The sequence below is a fragment of the Equus przewalskii genome, chromosome 4 (assembly GCF_037783145.1).
Source record: "Equus przewalskii isolate Varuska chromosome 4, EquPr2, whole genome shotgun sequence".
In the NCBI taxonomy this organism is placed as follows: domain Eukaryota; kingdom Metazoa; phylum Chordata; class Mammalia; order Perissodactyla; family Equidae; genus Equus; species Equus przewalskii.
The window spans coordinates 1,792,399-1,807,794 of NC_091834.1; the positions used below are offsets into that span (position 1 = coordinate 1,792,399).

General features: G+C 40.4%; 1 protein-coding gene across 14 annotated transcripts in view; it reads left to right on the plus strand.

Annotated features, from left to right (window-relative positions):
• The window catches only part of MAGI2 (membrane associated guanylate kinase, WW and PDZ domain containing 2), a 1,255,661-nt gene that overhangs the window by 139,707 nt on the left and 1,100,558 nt on the right, over positions 1-15,396 (plus strand). Inside the window, exon 2 of one of the 14 annotated variants that reach the window (XM_070616993.1) lies at positions 6,899-7,100. The exons of the other annotated variants lie outside the window; for them this stretch is intronic. The gene's annotated coding sequence lies outside the window, so the exon portion shown is untranslated. The remainder of the gene's footprint in view (positions 1-6,898; positions 7,101-15,396) is intronic. 14 annotated transcript variants of the gene reach the window in all.

Consider the following 15,396-nt stretch of genomic DNA (forward strand, 5'->3'; position numbering starts at 1 on the left):
CACTAGTAATTAGAGTGATGTGGTAATATTTTGTATTATTTCGCTTTGCCTTGGCAGTATTATACACTATACTTAACTTTTTTAAATAGCTGTGTTGGCAAAAGGCGAGTGCCAAAAGAATTGTAATTCTAAGTATGTTCTAAGGCAATAGAACAAATTATTTAATGAAATGCTATAATTTTTTTCTGTTAAAAAGACAATTGTTTTGTAAGGTGAAAAAGTCAACACTGTGATGTAACTGTGTTGTGAATTGAGTTTTTTTTTTTTAGTGCATTGCTGCCTTTTTAAAGTGGAGAATGTCCATCTGTACAGTGATGAAACGGTGATCCTAGAATTGTGAGTTTCTTACCTCTACCCTCTGTGTAAGTGAGGTATCCTAGATAATGGGTTAAACCTGTGTGTGTGTGTGTGTGCGTGTGTGTGTGTTAAACACATTGGAGGTAGAATAGCCCTAGATTGTGTCACTGGTTCTGAAACCTTAGCATGCACTAGAATTATCTTGAGGACTTTTTAGAAATACAGATTGCTGGGCCATACCCACAGCCTTTCTGATTCAGTACATCTGGAGTGGGGAGCAAGAATTTGTATTTCTACGATGTCCTAGGTGATGCTAATGGTGCTGGTCCGTGAACCACAGCTTGAGAACCAGTGGTACAGCCGATTGGACTTCTGCTTTTACCGTTTATGGAGGAAGAAATAATTATGAGCAGATAGAAATTTATATGCCAACCTAGCTAGAGTTTTGGAAGATTCAAGTGTGAGAGATACTGAGAAAGAGAAAGGAACTAAGCTGTCTCTATTCAAACAGAAAATTTTAAATTCTGGTGGAAAATTCATACCAGTTCTAAAGTCATTTGCAGCCTATGCTGTCTGTTTTCTTTCCATTTCAATATTCATTCACTAAGTATCTGTAGACCAGTTATTATGAAGCAGATTTGCCTGCAACAAGAAAAATGAGTGATCTTGCTTCTGTGGAGCTGGATTTGCATGTGGTGTTACTTTGTTTAGTGTCCTTACTGTGTCTCTAACTTTATTAAGTATTTCTTTTGATCTTGTCTTTGATTTCACATATATTCTTCTTTCTCTCTTCTAATCTTAGCACAACATGGGCAGCTATCAAGATTTTCCCGTTTGTATTGGTTCTGTATGGGTCTAAAGAGAGTGAGGAAAATGGTTCTGATTATTGATGGGACTAAGGCTGGGCCACTGATAGTCGTGGGTCTTTGGACTGGAAGGCTTTCCTTAATGTGACAGGAAAGACGAGCGTGGCAAGGGTATTCCAGTGAAATTGAATTATGGAAACTGAAACTACGTGAAACCTATGGACAAGAGGATTCACTTTTATTGTTTTAGTTTGCATTTGATTATTAATAACGTAGGAGCTATATCTTATCCACCATATTAGCAAATATTTTCTTAAAATAGTGATAGCTCCTGATAGTAAATATGTACCAAAATAGCTGCTTTCATGCACTGATGACAAGAATGCTACTGGAGTACAATTTGACAGTTTGCAATGAAGAGCCTTAAAAACGTCTTCACACTTTTTGAACCACTATTTCCATATAGTCAGTTTATAGAAAGTTAAATAGAGATGCGCACAGGAATTATACATTTATATTCATCCTAGTATTGGTTTAAATATCAAAATATTGAAAACGTAGTTTAAATGTCTCAGAGGAGGGTTAGTTACATAAATTATGGTATATTTCTAAAATTTCATACCATTTAATCATTGAAATTAAATTTTTAAGGTATTTAATGATACAGGTAAATATTTTTGATACTAGTTTAAAAACGAAATTCAGGGCCTAACCCTGTGGTGTGGTGACTGAGTTTGGTGCCCTATGCTTTGGCAGCCCGAGTTCATGGGTTCAGATCTGGGAACAGATCTACACCATTTATCGGCCATGCTGTGGTGGTAACCCACCTACGAAGTAAGGAAGATTGGCACAGATGTCAGCTCAGGACAAATCTTCCTCAGAAGAAAAAAGAAAAAAATCAAAACTTTTGTTTTTCGTTTTTCTAACCCTAAATAGGCATAGAAAAATGATTGCAAGGAAATATACCACATATTAACACTGGATCTTTCTGGATTATAAATTATTTCTTTCTCTTGACCGTGTTTTACAAATCGTATGTGAAAAGTGTATGTGGCAAAAAGTGTGTGTGTGTGTGTGTGTGCATATGCACATATGTGGGGGACGTCAACCATGGAGTATCTTCTTAGGTACTGTGAGTGGACGCTCCAGGATTAAGAACTCGTCAAGTGCAACTGACAGTCATTGTTTCGCTGTGTATTGTCATGTAACCATAATTGTGCCATTATTCTACATCGCTATACATATAACTGCCAGTGTTCCTAGATAGGTCATAACTTATTCTTTAACTGTCAGTGTTTCCCTTTGTCAGATAAAAAGAAAAGAGAAAATAGATGTCTGAGTGGAATCTGTATGTCCTGAGGGTACCATAAATTCTTGAACAATCTCACTGTCCATTCTCATAAGCAAGCATCTTCTCTGATTCTATTAAGCATTTCTCACAAAGACACCGTAAGAAAATATTTCTAGAGAGATATTTCTAAGAGTATGCTACTCACACTCATATCTCTGACTAAATACTCATCATGACAGTAGAAAACCTTTTATGGTGTTCACCACGTGGGTAGGCGCTGCCTACGTGTTGGTCCTCACCACTATCTTTTGAGGTAGATACTCTTACTTTCCCATTGTACAGACAGGAACCCTGAGGCTTGCAGCTGGTCGGTCCTTTGCCCTAGGTCACTCAGCTGGGAAGAGGACAGACAGGACTCAAACCCAGCTAGCGTGGCTCCAAGGGTCTACAGTGTTTCTTAATATCATGCCAAATGATCTTCCTCTCACAGTTTTGTTTTATCTGCTTCAAACTTCTGACAACGTGAAGAGAAAAGACTCTCAACTCAGGATTGTGGTTTTAGAGTGAAGACATGTTTTTTTTTCACTTCCGTCAGAAGTTTGGTGCCTGAGAGGAAGCACGGTGGGCTCCCTTAATTGTGAAAATCCTGCTCCTCATCACCACCGTGCTGGAGTAAGGACTCAGCGCGAGGGAGCCTCCGTGCTGGTTTCGATGGTCTGTCACAGCGGCTAAATTCCCAGCTGCTCCATTTCCTTATTAGTTGTGTTAAGATGCCAGGGAGTTTTTGCTTTACAGGTTGCCCTGTAATTTTTAGTAATTAAAGAAAAACAGGATGCATGACGTCTGAAAATGTATCCCTGACACTGAACTCAATTTGCTTTGGACGACAAATATTTTTAGTAGAAAGTTTGCAAGGCACATTAGTACGACGACATAATTTCTTCTTATGGGAGTATACCTTTCGTAGGTTTCTTAAAAATATTTTTCTTCCATTATGAGATAGCACGTAGCAATTAATGAAGTTTAACTACTTCGAAATAGAGGCTTATTTACTTATTTTTTCTTATAAAAATCCATTAATATAATAGTGTAAGTGAGCTAAGTTAAATACATCCTTCGGTGGTAGTCTGTATTTTCCAATTTTTCTTAAGAGGCTGGGTTTATGACTCTGACACCAATGATAATGGTTATTTGAAAATCCTCCGGGCTCGCCATGCAAGTGATATATAAAAAAATTTAGAAGCGATGCTTTATTAATGTAAGATCCATCCTTCTTTGTTCTTTTTGGTCTGCATACTTTGCTCACCCTCTTTGAAGAAAAGGCACAGCTTGCTTTCACGGTACCCAGTAAAAGTTCTATACGCAGTGAGAATTCCAGCATTTTAAAAACGGATTTCCAAGTGCATGTGTGTTTGTGTGAATGTTTTCTGCGTGCTTGAACATTTGGAGTTATGCTTCCTTTTCAGTAATGATTTTGGGTGATTTCACAATGGGAGACGATAACAGTTTGGGGAAATTGTCAAATGCTCCATGAGTTGAAGCGAGAAGCTCCCATCTCCCCAGCCCTCGATGGTGATAAATTATTCTGTTGTGGAGTTTTCAAAAAAATGACAATAGCGGTATTGCTGGTAGCACTAGAAAATTTTTTCTCTAAAATACAGACTTTTTAATGACCTTGAGAAACGAACACCTTTCAATGAATGGTACCTTCCCCGTGAATACACATTTGGAGGGTCCCCACTTTATACACACACCACCCCCCACGCATAAGCAAATTTAAAAAAATGAAATGCCTGTTCCAAAATTGGCTTTGTCTTTGAGGCTTTTGTTACCCCCTCCAGGCAGAATTAATAACATTTTCTTTGTTTTTTCACGATGTTTGGTGCATTCAGCGCTTTTCACACTGCATTTAAAGCATCTCTGTGCATATGCTTCCTCCACTAGAGTGTGGACTCCTTGAAGGTAACAGCCAGCTCTTCTTGATCTCTATCCCTCACGCTTAGCACAGAGACTGCCACATCTATTGGGTTTATAATAATAGTCTGTTGTTAGTTATGGTTTTGGAAATACTCACAAAAGTAGGGCTGGTTTCTTGGTCCAAATAAGTCCATAAACACTTGTCTCTACACAGTTTCTATAGAAATTTGAGAGGTTTTCAAGAAGGCCATTCCAGGCATGAGCATGAGCAAAGGGAGGGTTATAATTGCACACATGGTGTGTTTCAGGAATGGTATGGCAGTAGGGGTTGAGGGTCAGGGGCTGGCAGATCACGACGTGCTTGGGTCTGTCGTGGAAGCGTCTCTGGTCAAGAATGATGACTGTACAGCATTGTATTGAAGGTTATTAGAGGTAGAAAGGCTGGTTAGCACCTGAAGTTGCTGAAGATCAACACGTTATATCTTTGTTTTGTAAACAGGAAGGGAAAATAGGAATAATAATCTATTTAATTCTTTGAGTCTCAGCTTAGACACTAAGCTATCCCTTAGCTACAAGGGGCTATTTAAGGAGTTACTATAGAATAGTGTGTGAAGAGCTGAAAAATACAAATTATCCTGTTTTATAAGAATTATATAGAGTGGCATTTCCTTTGATTCTTTCCTTGTGTACTGAAAAAGCATTTTTTTTAATGCCCTGAAGAGCTGGTAGACTTGTAACTTGAAAATACTAAGGTTTTCAATGACTTTAAAAAGGTGGATTGTTGCTTTTGAAACTTGACCTCCTGAAACCTATAAAAAAAATGAAACAGTAAATGTAAGACCTAGATTTTATTGAATGATTAATGCATGCGTGGCACAGATATTAGGATACTTGTATATGTGGTCTCATTTAACACTATGAACTAGGTGCTTTTGTCCCAGTTTTCTACATTTAAAGAAGAAATAATGTTTTGCTCTAAAAGGATTTGCCCCAACAGTGGAGCCAGAATTTAATCTCACGATATCTGACTCCAGACACTTTTTCTCTGGCTTCCCAGAAACAATCCCTGGGAGGCCAGACACCCTGTCCCTTGTTTGATACTGATCACTGGTGTTAAGCAGAGTTCTCTTGACCAACGGAGGCTTAGAGTAGCCCATGGGACCTCTCCAGGGATCATCACGCAGCTCCCTTAGAAGCAGGGCTCCCATCAACCTTCAAGCTGTTGCCATCATCATCACCTCTCACCTGAAACTATAGTGATGGGCTGCTGAGTTCTCTTGATTCCATCTGAACCAGGTTTTTATCCTATAGCCAAAGGGAGTTCCTTAAAATGCAAATCCAATCATATGAGTTCCCTTCTAAAATCATTCAGTGGTTCCCCATTTCTTTCTGAATGTTTTAAACTCTTTTTTCTTTCTTTTGTTTGAGGAAGATTAGCCCTGAGCTAACATCCCCCACCAGTCCTCCTCTTTTTGCTGAGGAAGACTGGCCCTAAGCTAACATCTGTACCCATTGTCCTCCACTTTATATGTGGGATGGCTGCCACAGCATGGCTTGATGAACAGTGTGTAGGTCTGCACCCGGGATCTGAACCAGCGAAACCTATGCTGCTGAAGCAGAGTGTGTGAACTTAACCACTAAGCCACCAGGCTGGCACCTGTTTTAAACTCCTTAATGTGGCCTATAACCTTCGTTCTGTTCTCTGCTTCCCTCTCTTGTCTCTTTTCTTTCCACTCTCTCATTGCACAGCCAGCCTCTCCGCCTCCACGTTGGTTCCAGCCGAGCCTTGGCGCTACTGCCTGTCGGAACTGGACCGCTTTCCTCTCTGCCTCCCACACCAAGCTGCTCACCCTTCTAGGCACTTTCTGGAGGAAGTTGCTCCTGAAGTCCCAAATTTGGGTTAACTACTTCTTCTAGATATTCTAGCAGGATTCTTTACCTCCCTTTCATGAGACATCAGCCTGTCTGAGTTTCTGATTGCTAATTTTTACCTCCCATCTGACTGTAAGCTCATCGTGGGGTGGGAGGATGTGACTGTTTTCTTCATCCTTGCATCCCTGATACTTAGTACATAGGAGGAGCTCAAATTTTGTGTTGTGTACGTGAATGAAGGCAGACAACATTTAAAATACTAATTGGTAACACATCAAGTACAGTTTTAAGTGTTAAAAGAACATAACTTCATTTAATCCACACAAAACTCCCTTAAAGTAGATACTGGTACTGTGCCAGGTGAAATGGAATACTGGCCGCACAGGGAGTCTGAGTAACTTGCCTCAGGTCACACAGCTAATAAGTGGCAATACTAGGATTTGGGCCCAGACACTCCGGCTGCAGAGTCTGGACTCTTGACTCCTGCTCCTCTGCCTCTCTGAAGATCTGAGGTCAACAGAGGAGTATTTCTAGGTGACAGTTGGAGGTCAGCGCATTCACAAGAGGGAAGGCATAGAAGATGGTTATTGCTCCCGTCTCTGCCACTAACAGTTATGTAATCTTTGAGGTCTCCCTGTGCCTTTGTTTAATTATCTGCAAAATTAGAAAACTGTGGATTGAGAGATCCCAAAGGTCTTTGTTCTCTAAATGACAGTGATGTGAACCAGCCACTTATTTGTGCTACGGTGAGGAAGATAAGATATTGAAAATAAATCACCAAAGGACTGTGAGCTGAAATAGGTACGCAAGCTCCCGTCGACAGACTTCTTCACGCTCTCATCTCCACAATTTGGGAAATTCATAATGTCGTCCCACTACTCTCTGATCAAGGAGCTGGACTGGAATAAGGCTGCCAGGTGGGTAAACTAAGTAAGCACTTTCAAACCACCTACGAAATTGAAGCGCGTGTCAGCTGATGCAGTTAATTTGGTGTATGATTGCCAAAAATAATAATTTAAATGAGAAACATAGGTCATCGTCTGGGCCAGGGGCTAGCACACAGTAGGCATTCAGTAAATATTAGTTCTCTATAGATTGTAATTTTCTTGTGGGTTCCCTTTTATGGGTTATACTTTGCCTGTGAGTTTTCAGTTATATCACCTTTTTCTCGTCTCTAACAACATTCATCAAAAAAGGAGAACTAATGAGCATTCTAGCTAATTTGGTACATGTTCCTATTATATAATCACCATGGTATCCAGGCTCTTAATTGAGAGCAAACAAATTTCTCTCTCACTTAAGGTGTGCTGTTATGGAAGGACTGCCTGTTTGTCGTATTTTGTCTTTCATCAGTAGATAGTATTTTCCAGTGAGTTCCACTGGAACAGGAATGTGGTTGCCTGAACTTTTGAGGGAATCAACAAGTTTTATTAAATATCAGACAACCTCATCTTTCATTTTTAAGGAATATGGATATATGGCTACATCTAAAGATTGAAAATTAAATGATGTCAAAGCATAAAATAATGTTAATATAAAAGAATGTTAATATATTCACGTCACATTTCTTTCTATAATTTTCTTTTAATGGCCAGTGCCCTGGTGGTCAAACACTGAAATTAAGTTCTTGCTATGAAATGAAAGGTGAGTGAAACTCAAATGTGTTTTTATAAATGTAAATCCATTTTCGCTTATTAACAGAACTAAGTGTTTAATTGAGTGTAGAACATCTCACTTATTGCAAATAAATCAACAGCTTTAGGAATGCAATGGAAAAACTACCACAGTATTGCATATCATTATCCAAACTGTGTTCCTCTGATGGTCAGGATTCGATAATGACACCTAGAAAATACACCCACAGCAGTTGGTAATCTGCCCACAGTGTGAAATTCTGAACAGGTTATGTGTGTGATATTTCAGTCCTTCTCTCAGCATGTTTCAAAGCAGCTTTTGTTGTGAGAACTTTGAAAGCCACAGGAAAGCCTGCTTCGTGGGTTTTTTCAATTTTGAAAAGACCGTGGGTTTATGGTAACTCATTACCTGAATTCTCCAGGAACTTTGGCTCTGATTTACATAGCTTCTTACTTTATGGAGTGTAAGGAGTCCTCAATATATGACTGCAAATGCTTGCCCTGCAACATTTGAAATTGTAAAAAATAGAGAATGAACAGAGCAACTCACTCAAATCAGCTTCCTGGAGATCTTTGCAAAAATTGCTGCCGTTTTAAAACAGCCATTATCTCCACTACTGTTCTGTGAACTGAATTGTTTTTGTTTAACGTGAAGGAATAATCAAGTCCTTGATTTGAGGGACTTGATTATTTAAAATTCGTAAGAATTTCTGAAAATTTATAAGGCTGTACATATAAACAAATGTAAGAGAGTGATGCCATAAGCAATCTATTTGCAAATTTCAACACACTATAAAACATCTTTTAAAAATTTGTGTGTTAGTGGGGTGGGCCCAGTGGCATAGTGGTTGAGGTTGTGCACTCCGCTTTAGAGGCCCAGAGTTTGTGGGTTCAAATACTGCGTGTAGACCTACACATTGCTCCTTAAGCCATGCTGTGGCGGCCTCCCACATACAAACTGAGGAAGACTGGCGCAGATGTTAGCTCAGTGACAATCTTCCTCAAGCAAAAGGGAGATTGGCAACAGATGTTAGCTTAGGGCCAGTTTTGCTCACCACCACCACCACCAACAAAAAATTCATGTGTTAGACCTATGAAGCCTGGATTGGAGAAATAGTCATGCTATATAAGATTGTGTCAAAAACTATGATCCTAGAAACTGAGATAAATAACATTGCATGGGTTTTTTAAAACATTGCTTTCTTTGTGACTTTAATTTTAGAATCTTCTAAATACTGCTTGATTCCACTTATTCTATGAAAAATAAAACAACTGTGTGTATGTTCATGTGTGCGTGTTCTTCATATATCAGGGCTTTTTTTGTGCATGTGGGAAATCATATTCTATAAAGTAGCATTCGTTTGTTCCCTAAGACAATCAGCAGGGCAGGTCTGTTAGACTCTCTGCAGGCAGCCATGGAATCCTGATCTGATCCCCATTCAGCATATGTCGGTCTGCACAAGGAAGGCCCAGGACCTACCTGTGAGTTTCCTAACATGCAAAAAAGAAGAAAAAACTAAAATCAATTCTGCTCCTTAACCGACACATTTGAAGATGTACTCAAGTAGTCAGGCCTGCCCTCTGCAAAGTAGACAAGCAGATATGATCCTGACAAATCGCACTTGAAACTAAATTTTAGGTCTTGATAATATTGTGATGGTCAATCTTCCTGGGAAGCATGGGCCAATCATGTCTATGTGCTTAAAATTTGGCGCCTCTGGGTTCCAGGAAATGCTCTATGGTATGTAAACCCCCGTTAGGTTTAGGTTTGCCTGCGTTTAACAAGAAAAACAAGATAAAAATAGCTTAAATATGATAGAGGTTTATTTCTCCCTCACATAAAAGGAGTTCATAGGTCAGCCGTCCAGGGCTAACATAGCAATTCCACAGTGTCATCGTGGCTCATATTTTCTGCCTTGCCATCTCAGCTTGAGCTTTCCAAATTTAAGGGTCAAGGTGATGGTTAGTGTTCCGACTATTGTTTCAACACTCAAGGCTGTGCAAGCTCCTCCCTTTTAAGGAGAATTTTGCATGGGCACGTACACACTTCTGCTTATATGTCATTGGCCAGCCTTAGTTACATGACCATGCCCAGCTGTGCAGGTAAGGCTGGGAGCCTTGTAGCTGAGCACGTTGTTCCACATTCTGTTAGTAAAGGAGAAGGGGAAATGGGTGCTGCAAGACAATTAGCATGAAAACCAAGTGTCTGAAACATAGTCGTGCCATGGAAATTGAAGGCTGTTGATCGCATTACAATGACACTGTATTCACACAAGCATCCACACGCTTTAGTGTTCCCCTTCTGGTCAACTTCACAAGATGTGTGTGAAGAAGAGATGGTGGCAGCCACCCCAAACTTAACTATGTATAAACTGAGGGGAGATGGTCAAATTCAGCAAATCCCAGACAAAGGCTGAATAGATGTTCTGAACTTAGCCTCAAAAATCAGAGACTGACTGAAGACACTGAGAAATAGCCGCAGACTCACAATTGGCTTTGGGGAGCCTGTTCAGACAGAGGAAATTTGAGATTGGCAAACACAGGTTGCAAACAGCATTCCCGATCAAAGAAGCACATTGGCGTGATTTAATGGGGGTGCTGCTGAGCACACTTGTGTACAGGGAGCGTGTACCCCACGAGCAGTGGCCTGTTTGAGCTGAGAGGCTCAAGTGGAGTTAAAGATGGAAGGAAAACTTCCTGGAAAAAGAGAAAAACAACATCAAATTTCTTTAATTATTCTTTCAGCTTCATGTGAAAAATGACCTTTTTTTCCTTTGCAAAAGCACGCATTGTACTAAAGAAGTCTGAAAATTAATATATATTACAATGGAGTCCATAAATACTCTGGCATTTTTGTTTTCTTCACTCTGCAGTTTATAACACATGACTGATATATTGGGTCTGAGTAAGGATTTGATAAGTATGGTTATTTGTGCAGAATTTATGGTCACATTCCTTGGATGGTAGCACGACTGATAGTAGTCAAACCGACAGTCAGAAATTACAGAATTCAAGAGGATGGCCATTATTTCACTTTAAGATAGACGCAAATTCCACCAAAGGAATTTCATTCTATTAAAAAAAAAACAACTTCTGGAGTGTTTTATTTTTTATGGCTCGCTTTTTCTTAATTGCTTCAATTTACTTAATTAGACAAATAAAATATAACCCCTTTGGCCAGCAACTACATGCTTTCTTTTGAAGAAAGAAATGTTCCCTCAACCTACTGATGGTCAGAAGGAAGTGGGGTGTGTGTGTGTGTGTGTGTGTGTGATTTTATAAATGCTATTTTAAGTGTGTGTGAAAATAAGCTTTGGTAGCTGAATATATAGGTCTGATTTCATGATGGAGGTGTGGATGGGCACTAGTTTTAGGTGTTCTCAATGTTTCGGTGACAGCTGAAGTTGTGTATGGCTTAGCAATCCCAAAAAGAAGGCTGTGGAGGAGGGTTGGTATGTAAGGCAGAAGAAGCTGAGTGGCATCAAAGTGATGAGGTGAAGGTGAAGAAGAACCAGGTAGGAGCGAATTTACAGCAAGCCAGAGAGAAGAGGTGTAAGGCAGGCAGGAGTGATGGACACTAGTCAAAGATGCAGCTGGGAGGTCAGGTAGAGCAGGAGCTGGAGACTAGGAGACCAGAAGAGAATCCGCCATTTTGTCCTAACTGGGTTGGAATGCTGGTAGTTGAAACCAAGCTCATTCCAGCGAGTAAAGCAATGCAGAGGAGATGGAATCGATGAGTATACATGACTCCGAGAAGTCTCATGCTGAGGGACGATGAGACAGCAACCAGGCCTATTAAGATCGGCGTATACCTGTGCTGTCCAGTGCGGGAGGCGATGGCTGCCTGTGGCTACTGAGCACTTGGAATGTGTGTGGTCTGAACTGATATTGGCTACGAGTGTAAAGTCGACCCTGGATTTCAAAAAGTTGTGGGGCTGGCCCCGTGGCCAAGCGGTTGAGTTCGTGCGCTCCGCTGCAGGCGGCCCAGTGTTTCGTTGGTTCGAATCCTGGGCGCGGACATGACACTGCTCATCAAACCACGCTGAGGCAGTGTCCCACATACCACAACTAGAAGGACCCACAATGAAGAATATACAACTATGTACCGGGGGGCTTTGGGGAGAAAAAGGAAAAAATAAAATCTTTAAAAAAAAAAAAAGTTGGTATAAAAAAATGCAAAGTATCTCGTTGAAATTTTTATGCTGATTACCTGTTGAAATGATAATCTTGATTTGGCAGGTGAAATAAATATTATTAGTATTCATTTCATGTGCATCTTTTTACGTTTTTAATGTGGTTGTTAAAATTCTAGACGTTGCGTATATGGCTTAAAATTTGTGGCTCATGTTAAATTCTATAGGGCAGTCACTGCTGGACTATATGCTGGTAACAGTTTGCCACCTCAATTTTTGACAATAAAATATGAGGGAAAATCAGAAGCCGTTCTAAAAACTATTATTTTTCCCACATTTACTTAGAGGTGTAATTTGTTATAGTAGAAGGAACAGGAGCCCCTGGATCCAGCTCTGCTCCTAACTACCTCTATGGCCCCAGGCAAGATATTTAACTTCTGTGAGCCTTGATTTCTCATCCAAAAAGAGAATCATAGTACCTGCCACACAAGGTACCTGTGACGGCTAAATGGGAATGGAAGGGGCTTTGCAGAATTCATGCCACATAGTTTGCACTTAGTACATGTTAGTTACCTTCTTTCCTTTTTGTGTGACCTATCACTTTGTTAAAGGAGACAGAATTGATCTGATATACTGTAAGCCTCAAAATCAGAGGAGGGTAGGGAGGCAGGATGAGAATTAGAGTAAAGGTTATTGACCCACTGAAAAAGAAAACAAACCCTTCCAAGATTAAAAAAAAATAACGTCTATTAACCTTAGTTTCTTTGGAGACACAAAGCAATAAAGTTTCTTCAAATACAGGAATGCATACATATATATGTGTGTGTATATATACAAATTTGCATATACATACATATGCATATATATGTGTGTGTATGTATGTGCAATCCTGAGTGTGTATTTCTCAGTGACCCATGTGAAACAGTGCATATGTAATTGTTTTATAAACTACAACGCACTGCAGCTATTCAGATTTGCATAGTGGTATTATTATTTCTTTTCTATCAAATTACATCCACTAGAAAGTGATAAATGGAGGGAAAAAAATGAGTGACCAAGGGAGGAAATAAATTAAAGATTGGGATGGTGATGAAAGGAGAAGAAGAAAGAGGTAGAGAAGGTAGAAAGAATTTGCCAAAAGTCAAAAGAGGAAAGGCACATCTAGCTAGCACTCACTGTCCCCAGTTTTCTTTCTCAGCTTTGAGATGCCTCTCTGGAGTGGTCCAAAATAACTCTGTCCCCACTGCCCAAGAGCACAGTAGTTAATAAGTGTAACAAACAGCCCTGACCTCAGAAAGCATGTGTTTTGGGGGAGACAGGAGAATGGCAGACAATAAACATAATACATGAGTAAAAGACATGTTGTCAATTATTAGTTCAAAGCTGAAAACAAAAGTCAGAGGAGGCTAGAGTGTGTTGGTGGTGGGAGATCACAGTATTAGGATACACAAGCAATGCTGACTGAGGTCAACAAGTAAAGCTGGGTAGGGAGACCATCTAGGACTTGAGATAACCTGTCTTGACTTGCTGTGTCCTGACTTGACATGACTAGGAGTGTCTCAACCTGGATTAATTGGAGTGCCTTGACTTGACTTGACCTGACTTGCCTTAAACTTACTTGATTTAATCTTGCTTTCGATGGTCATTTAAGAGTTTGCCTTTACTCTGAGTGAGATGGAGATTTTAGGGTTTTGGACAGAAGTGTGACATGATCTTAACTTCCATTGAAAAGAGTCATTCTGGCTGCCTTCTGAGAGGAAGAGTTGAAAGTCTTGGACTGGGATGTGAGCATCAGAAGAGGCAAGAAGTGACATTCAGGATGTATTGTGGAAGTAGAGTGACAAAAATTCACTAATGGATCAGGTATGGGATGTGACACAAAGAGAGAAGGCAAGGATGATTTTAAGATTTTGGCCTATGCAACTTGAAGTGTAAAGTTGCCATTGACTGAGGTGGGAAAGACTGTGGAGTTACAGACTAGAAGACAAGATTGCAAGTGATCAGGATTGTGCTTCTGGAAATGTTAAATTTGAGGTGTCTGTTAAACCTTCAGCAGCCCTGGTGGCCTGGTGGTCAAGATTCGTTGCTCTTGCTGCCGTGGCCCAGGTTCATTTCCCACTCAGGGAACCACACCACCCATCTGTCGGTTGGCATACTGTGGCATCTGTGTGTTGCTGTGATGCTGAAAGCTCTGCCACCAGTATTGCAAATACCAGCAGGGTCACCCATGCTGGACAGATTTCAGTGGAGCTTCCAGACTAAGACAGACTAGCAAGAAGGACCTGACCACCCACTTCCAAAAAAATTGGCCTTGAAAACCCTATGAATAGCAGCTGGAGCATGTCTGACACAGCGCTGGAAGGTGAGAGGATGGCACAGAAAGACGGGGCAGGGTTCCGCTCTGCTGGACACAGGGTCACTGGGAGTCAGAATCAACTCCACACACTAAAAAAAACAAAGTAAACATTCAAGAACTGTAGGAGATATGATCTGGAGTTCATGGGAGACGGTCTGGGCTGGAGATGTGTGTTTGGGCATCATCTGTACGTACTTGTATGTGAAATTATGAGATTGGGTGAAATCGCCAATATCAGTGAATGGAGATAAGGAAGGGATGGGAAGATAAGAAGCGAAGGAGCCTGAGAGAGAATGACTATTTGTTGTCCTGGAAGCCAGGTGAAGAGGGCACTGAATCCACAGGCGTGGGCTGGGTCTGGAGTCCTTGGTGGGTGAGAGGGGATGAGATCTGATGGTCAAGCAGAGTGATTGGCCTTAGCCAAGGGCCCCAGATTTGTGGAGGTAACACATTTTATTTGATACAGGGTCACAGACTCAAGTGATGGATAAATGTTCTATGGGGCCTTTTGGAAATTCTTTTTGGTTGCTTCTCTTTTCCCAGAGAAATGGGAAGCAAAATCCTCAGCTTTCTATTGCTAATGACTCTTTTCCTATCTGTCCTCTGCTTCGCCAACTCCTTCTTTAATCCTTACCCAATAATTAGTTTCTTACCCTTGTTAGATGTAAAGAACGATCCCCAAATAAAATGCATCAGAGTTTCCTGGAGTATTTGTCAAAATGCAGATCCCTGGATCCCACTGGAGACTTAATACAATATCCCTGGGGAGTGGAGCCAGGAATCTGAATTTTTAGCAAGTTCTCTTGGGGGTCCTGATGCACAGTAAATTTTGAACGACACTACTCTTTCCCTCTTTCGGTTGTTAGTAAATGCCTTAGCCTCTTTCGTCTCCCGTGAATTGCTGTGTCTTTAGAAGAATGCTCTCCTCTGTGTTTAGTAGAGAATTTTGCACACATTGAATATATTTGCATATCTAACACTGATGGAGATATTTTTCTAACCATAGTCTTTCCTGATCACATTCAGGGACTGAAGAATAATTGTTCCCACATGTTACGAGCACAAGTATACTTAAGGGATTTTTTCCCCA